Here is an 8,542-nt window from a genome sequence, read left to right as displayed (position 1 = left end):
CCCCCCCCCCCCCCCAGCCAGCTGTGAGGTCACCGAGATTCGGACCTCGGTAAATTTTCTTATGTTCAAAAATAAAATTTGTTCTCTGAATGACTAGTTTGCTGTTTAAAACTGATGGGATGATATTAGGCTCGAAATGATTAATAGATGCACGCACAATTATCCATGTACTGCATACATTTTATACATGTATCTTACTAACCACAAACAAATACCTTTCAATTTGAGTCTGTGGAATTCAGGATTAAATGATTGTGCAACGATTTGTACAAATACAGACATATTTGCGAATAAAATGTTCTGTTCTGCATTAATATATCATAATTGCTCAAGCAAAAAGGAATCCATGCATATGTGGATATGAGAAAAAATCCTCATAGGAGTGTCTGAAAGTTTAGACAGTTTGCAAGAATGTTTAGCACTCGTAGTATGAAAATGATCGCTGCGAGATGCTGGCGGAGTGAACGAGAGACAGTTGTGAGCGAGGGCGCGAGTGCAGCCTCTGTGTTGCCAGATCCGCTTTTGGTCTTTTTCACTTAATTTGACACTTTAGAAAGTTAATCAAGTGGAAAGTTGCAGTTTAGAGTCAGTGATATCTTAATCTTATCTTATTTCCAAAGATTTGAAATAATTTAGGTTTATTTTTATTTTTTGGGTTTTATTGTTTTATAGCAATATCTGGCAACACTGCATCGCCTACACTTAAACTGACAGTAATCAAAAAAGCCCAATGTTATTGCTGACAAGATACCACATTTGGTAAGGCAAACGCAAAATAAAAAAAAAAAAATAATAAAAAAATAATGATAATCTGTCAAAAACATTATCAACGCTGCCAAAACAGTAGCATTTAACACCAGTACAAGGATATGTAGAACAAGTAGGTTACAGAATGAAATGGAATAGCCTTCTCAAACACTAACCATGAAGAAGTCTATGCTATTTCATTCAGTAGCCTATAGTAGTTAAATTTCCACAAAGTCATGCTAAAAACATTAATAAAGGGCACTAGACAAAGTTATCATCAATGATTATTAAATCAAAACTATAGCGGTAATAGGCTATGTATTGTTGCATGATTAATAAACAACTGATACAATTATCCAACCCTGACCTAAAATACTAACACATTTTGATGCAATAAATATGGTATCCCTCCAAAACAGAGAAAACATATTTCACAAACATCTACATGTCTGTCCCTTTATAAGTGTTTATAGTGTATATAATGAGTTGTGTTTGTAGTGGTTATTGTAATAGAACAATTCTTATCCCCACCCCGGACCTCACTCATTTTCAAACCCTGGCTACGGCCATGAGCATTAGTTCTTTTCTCTTTATTAGTCAACTAGCTTCTGTTCTCTATTTGTTAGCTTTTACTTTATTAGTTATTTCTCTAGGTATAGTTTTGCTTTATATTAGTTCTGCCGTCTGTCTTGTCTTGGCTGTGTCTCTTGTCTTGTCCTGTCCTGCAGGCTGAGCTTCCCTGGCCGCTTACAGTAGCTGGACCTGTGCAGTGCCTGTGTGACCACGTGTGTGCAGGCTCTTATGCTTTGTGTTCCTATCTGGCCATCGCTGCTATCCTCTGGTCTAGCTCTGCCCTGTCGTTACTGCTCTCTGGCCAACTGTCATCTCGGGCTGGGCTCTGCGGCCATTACCTCAGTCTGTCAGTCTTCGTGCATTACCTCTGTCTGCCAGTGTTCCCGCTACTTACCTGCCTATTGTTTGGACTGTGTTCACCCCCTTCCTCACCATCTGCTGTCTTGTCTGCTGTTTTAATAAACCCCTGAACACTCATTTCTGCTTTTGAGTCCTCCCTCAGATACCGTGACATACATTTGAATGCTACTGTAAATATAATAACATTCCTAATTATAAACACAAAATAATAATCAACTTCAATAGTCAGTGAAGACAATTAGACTATGTTTTATTTGATGGGAGGAGGTGAGGGACCTGAATAATGGGTAGGGGGGCGCTGGCCCAAAAAAGGTTGAGAACCACTGCTCTAAATGAATCCATATCCTTAACGATTCAAATAACAATTCATTTAGGGCTTTTGAGGAAGTAACTTTTTGGGAAAATAGAAATGCAAACCTTTTTTTTTTTAACTCCACACAGAAGTCTGTGTGATTCTTCCAAAAAAAAGGGGGGGGGGGCATATCTTTTATTGGCATTTTCATAACACACCTAAATGAGCCCATTACAATGTGCATTCACTGCAAAAATATTACAGTAATGATAATACCGAGGTCCTCCGAGTTAATTAATTAGCAGTTCAGTGAGCCTTATTGCAGTTGTTAATCACTCCTATTGATTCCTAAGTGTTGGCACTAAAAAGAACAGGATCATACGAGCCATTCATCCAGGAATCAGACTGTACTGGTTGTTTTATTTCATGCTGTAAATTAAACAACAACAGTAAAAAAAAAAAAAAAAAAAAGGACACTGACTATTATTAGCTGTTTTTCTCAGAAAAGAGAATTATACGAGTCAGTATAAAATAGACTGATGGTGAAATAGGAAGCACTTTATAAAGAAAAAAACATTAATGCATTACTGGTGCCATAATGCAATAAAAACCACAAAGTAAAGAGAAAGAAGCTCACACCAGTAGCGTTAAAACCTTGCTTTATTCATGTTTCATGCTAAATGAGAATGTTGCACTTAACACAATAAAATGCTTACTAAGTATAAATATTACTGTTGCTCATACATGGGATACAAAGGTTTTCCATAAATCTTTAACCTTATTACAGTTTTCTCAATTGTTTACACATTAATTAATGTGCCACCAAATTTTTTCCACATATAATGACAAATTATTTCCCAAAACTACAAACATCTAAACAATAATATGTAAAAAATCTAGACAGGAGCGAGACAGTTTCAATTCAACTGATTTGTATAGCAACTGTCACAATTCATATTGTTTAAAAGCTTTATAGCAAGTACCTTAAAAACTCAGCAAATCAAAGGCGATAATGGAAAGGGAAAGACATATACAAAGCATAGATACATATACAGTGAGTACGGAAAGTATTCAGACCCCCTTAAATTTTTCCCTCTTTGTTATACAATATAACAAAGAGTGAAAATTTAAGGGGGTCTGAATACTTTCCGTACCCACTGTATATCCATATGTAATTCATCCACATTGTCAAAATTATTACAGATAATTATAATAAATTACTCAGGTGTTTTACCTCTCATCCTGCAGCATTTGAAAATCAGCACGACTGTCACTAGCAGATATGGACAAACTGCCAGTACAGAACTGAGTGTGTGGAGGACAGAGATCTGAGATTCTGAATGAGACACTGAAAAAGAGACACATAAACACTTTATCAAGAACTATGAAGAGCATATGAAGAAGTAAATCAGCTCACAGTTTCACTGACTCTAACCTGTGACTGAGATCCAGCTCTTGGGTGACTCTCCTCTCTCTGGGTGTTTGCAGTAGTAGAAACCCTCATGTGACTTTGAGACAGTAGAGATGATCATCTCTGTAGTTTGACTCTGGATGAGTGATCCATCTTTATAGAAATCAGCTCTGAGGTTTGGTGGGGTTGAATGTTGATATAAACAGCGTAGAGTCAGAGAATCTCCTTCAGTTACAGGATGAACAGGACTCTCCAGAATCACACCAACTACAGAAACAGAGAAAACATGAACTGAGGCCCATTTCATAAAACAAGTTTGCCAGATAAGCCAGGCTTATTTCAGTTGTCTGACTCATTGTCAAATGATTTGGTTCTATAAAGTAAATTTAACATAGATCAAGCTCAGTCACTGTGGCAACTTATGCTGGGAAACTGACCTAGTCTGGAGCAGGCTAACTGTCAGGCTAAGCTGAGTTCTTCTAACACTGACCAATTGGAATGCGATGATATTATTTACCACTGACTCTCTCACATACACTTATTTGACTTTATTATAAGTCCAAAAATAAAAGTATACAGAAAATGCAACTTAAATAATAAATAAAAATATAGGTCAAAATATAGTTGTTCAACAGTTTTTATCCATGCAGCTTTTCTCTCTGGTTTTATGCTATACCCATTACAGTAGTCCCTTTACAGTTATTGTTATCATAAAAATACACTTTCTTGTAGGTTTAAAATTCTACATGATGCACATTTAATGTCCAACAAGAAATATTTTAGCAAAATGTATATTATACAATATACATATTAATATATTACATATAATTATTGCGCTCCTATTCTATTGCTCTCCATCTGTTTAGCACGCATGTGCGCAGCAGCGCTCGTTCACTCCTGACAGCAAAAGGGATATATTTGCACGACTTTGTAATATTTTCAGATGAAGAATATATACCTGTGACATGTCAGTTATGCACTGAGGAAAACACAACGTCTTAAATGCATTAAACAGCACAAATATATTCGTTGTTTGTTTGACTATAATTTTACTTTTATTAAGCCAGGTAATTCAGGATGACATGAAGCACATATATCTTACCTGATGAAACAGTTTCAGTGCACCAGCTAAATGTCCAGCCTGTAGAGGAGCCGTAAGAAACACTCAAAACTGTCCGAACTCTATCTGAAATAGATAAATCCCTCATTATTAACATGTTAAACGTGTGTGTTTATGAAGAGAATATCAAACTCACCTGATACTGTCAGTGTAACTACATCACTGATGCTTGATGTTTGTGATTCTCCTCTCTCGGCTCCATAACAGGAGTATTTACCTGCGACAAACTCAGTAACAGGACTGAATATGTGTTGCTGTAGTTCACTGAAAACACTGACTGAACCGCCTTTACCAGCTGTACTGCAAGCTAGTGACTCCTGTTTGATTCTGATATATTTTTACCTGTGAACAGAGTTTAATATTCATAGACCAAGAGAAGAGATGAGAATAAAGGGATTTACTGATTCTTATGCTGGTTTCTCTTAATTAATCCATCTACTTAATTATTTAAATAAAGATTATTTCTATGGCCTGTTCCTATCTATGGCCTGTTTCTCTTTGTTCCAGGTTCCAGCTCCTTGTTTGTTACTATGGTTTCTGATTCATGAGTCATCACCTGTTCATCATTTGAGTTCTATCACCCTGTGTATTTAAGTTCCACCTTTTCATTCAGTTGTTGTCTGGTATTGTTTGTTGGTAGACATGCTGTTATGTTGCCTTCTTGTATTTGGATTACCAAATACAAGTTTTTGTTTTATTAAAGAACCTTTTGTTTGTTGAAACCTGTTTGAACCTTTTTCCTCATCTTCCTCTGAACCTGTTGTCAGTTCAGTTTCAGTGGGAGTGTTAGTGGAGCTGGAGGAGAATGATTAGGTTATAGACTGGAGTGAAGAGGTAGTGCGGAGGTTCCCATCCCGTTTCCCACCCATGACTCTCTGCTGCCTTTAGAAATTCCTCCAATTAATGAATCGTCATTTCTTCACTGCAAATCCCCATCCAGAACAGTATTGTGTTCACCGCTACCATCCCTGTCTCTCTCTAAGTCTGCATCTGCACCCAACCTTCCTCATTTTTTTTCCACCAGAGCCAGCCATTTCCTCATCTTGGCTGCTTCCCGCTGTGCTCTGGGCTCTCGTCGGCTGTCTACTCAGCCATGGATTCTTCAACCATCCACTCCCTCCATAGGTGCTTCCTCCGTCTTCTCCACCCTCGTCTCTCTGACTGACAACTCCACCTGTTTCCAGGTCTTCGCCAACACCTCATCAGCATCCTCCGCAGTCTGCCTGTTTTGGTTTCATTTTCATTTGTTTTTATCTATGGCCTGTTTTCTTTTATTCCAGTTTCCCGCTCCTTGTTTGGGGTTCCCTGAGATGTAACCTGGGTTCCCTGAGATATGGGAATGAGTACTGCGTTGCTAAGATGCTATGGGGAAAAAGTCCTTTTTCTCTGATGACTGAAGCCTTTTTAATAATGCAGTGTAACAGCACGGGCCAGAATGGACGGGGCCATCTGGCTGTATAAGCGGGCATTTCGCCATAGGATCCTCAGGTTACTTCGACTGAATCGACAACTGAGTCGTGCCCCTACATAGCACGGCTAGTTATGCAGTACTCGTTCCCGTATCTCTGGGAAACGAGGTTACATTAGTAACCAAGAACGTTCCCTATCGATACTTCACTCGTACTGCGTCGCTAAGACGCTATGGGGAACCAGTACAATCCCGCCGTGCTATGCTAGAGGAACGACTAATACTTGAACTTGCCTTAAGCACCAAAAGGGGCCCTGAGGGACCAAGTATTTGCAGGGAATGACCCGCAGGAGGCAATAGGGCCAATCTCACAGTGGTGAGCCCAGCCTTGTGTAATCGTTCCAAGGAGAATTCCGTACAGCCTCAGCACTCAGTGAGGGCCAAGTGCATACAAGAAAGAAGGCAAAAGCCTGAAGCACTGGTTTTTCCATATGGCATGAGTGTGCACAGGACCCGGGCCTGTAAGGCTAGGATGTCTAGATTATAAAGCCTGGTAAAAGTGGATGGCGAGTCCCAGCCAGCCACCGCACAAATCTCTGCAATGGAGACACCGCTAGACCACGCCCAGGATGAGGCGATGCCTCTAGTCGAGTGGGCTCTTACTCCCATGGGGCATTGTAGGCCCAAAGAAGTCTCTGCTTCATGACCGGAAACCCTTTGGTGCGGCCACTGAAGCATACGAAGAGCTGTTCCAACTGCCTGAACAGAGAGGAACGCTCAATATAAACTCTCAGCACCCTGATGGGGCAGAGCAAATTCAACTTCTGGTCATCCTCCAAGGGAGGAAGCACCGGTAGAGCTTTTACCTGTGCTCTGAACAGAGTGTAGAGCACTTTAAGTATGTATCCGTGCCTTGGATTCAGGATGACTATAGAGTCACTGGGCCCGAATTCGAGGCAGGTGGGGCTCACAGAAAGTACCTGCAGGTCTCCCATGTGCTTTACCAATTCTAACGCCAGTAGCAGAGCGGTTTTCAGCGACAGTGGTCGAAGGTCGGTTTACTGTAGCGGCGTAGCTGACACAGAACAGCATACGCCGTTTACGTTCAGTGGATATTCTCCAAAATGGCGTTAGGGTGAAGCGGAGGAGACAAATTTGAATAAAGTAGTTTTTTTTTTCTTTTGTGCACAAAAAGTATTCTCGTAGCTTCGTAAAATTACGGTTGAATCCCTGATGTCAAATGGATTATTTTACCGATCTCCTTGCTATGTTTCTGGACCTTGATTGTGTAAGGATCCTTGCTGTCTATGGGAAGGTCAGAGAGCTCTCAGATTCAATCAAAAATATCTTAATTTGTGTTCCGAAGATGAACGGAGGTATTATGGGTTTAGAACAACATGAGGGTGAGTAATTAATGACAGAATTTTCATTTTGGGGTGAACTAACCCTTTAAAACAAATGGTGCTTTTCTTTATTATTTGACTTTTGCTTGGCCCCAGGTAAAAACATTGATGCGCAGGAGTGAGTTTGCCAGCAGAGACTGAGAGATGGGGATTGTGCGAGCGCAGTATGTGCTGACTGTGTGTCAGGGTGACTCAGATTGAAGACACACCCTGTACAGGCCCTGACTGATCTTCTGTGAATCTGGCCACGAAGGTTTACTCATGCATTGCACATAATTGTAATGTTGATACCAAGTATTTAAACATGCATAGTGATTCAATGATTAAACCCAAAGCTTGACCTTTTTTACCTTCCTGTGTTACAATTGTGAGAGAAGAAATTATGAACAATTTGTTTTGTCTATTTGTCTTTATAATTTATATTGTTATTGTTACAATACATTATTATTATTACAAAACAGTACAACACTGATGATAATAATAACAATGTTTCTTGAGAAGCAAATCAGCATATTAGAATGATTTCTGAGGGATCATGTGACACTGAAGACTGGAGTAATGGCTGCTGAAATTGTTTATATATAGTAGTTAACTGATAAATAAATCTATTTATGACATTATTTTTGAAAGCATCCTCACTTTACAGCATTTTTACACAAGTGCCTACAACTTTTCACAGTATTGTAGCTTAGCAGGAAGGATTCTTGAAGTGTCTTGGAGACAATTGCCACAGTTCTTTTTGATTTAGTCTGTCTCAGTTTTTTGTGATTCTCCATGTCATTCCATCGGTGAGATCCGATGTGGAGCACTGGCTGTTTTCAGACTAAAATCAGTGAGATACAAAAATCTCACTGAATGATTACAATTAATGGCAAAAGGAATGTTTGGAGTTCACATTGGCCACAATTATTGGCACCCAATTATTGCACAACATCCTTTTCCCAAGATAACAGCTCTGAGTTTTCTTCTATAATGCCTGATGAGTTTGGAGAACACCTGACAAGAGATCAGCGAACATTCCTTCATACAGAATCTCTCCAGATCCTTCAGATTCCCAGCTCCATGTTGGTTCTTCTTCTCTTCAGTTCACCACACTCATTTTCTATAGTGTTTAGGTCAGAGGACTGGGACAGCCATGGTAGAAGGGTTGTTTTGTGCTCAGTGACCCATTTTTGTGTTGATTTTGATGTTTGTTTTGGATTATTGTCCTGATGGAAGACCCAACCAT

The sequence above is a fragment of the Sinocyclocheilus anshuiensis genome, unplaced genomic scaffold (genome assembly GCF_001515605.1).
Source record: "Sinocyclocheilus anshuiensis isolate Anshui unplaced genomic scaffold, SAMN03320099.WGS_v1.1 scaffold47, whole genome shotgun sequence".
NCBI lineage: Eukaryota > Metazoa > Chordata > Actinopteri > Cypriniformes > Cyprinidae > Sinocyclocheilus > Sinocyclocheilus anshuiensis.
Note: the sequence above shows the minus strand (reverse complement) of the source record.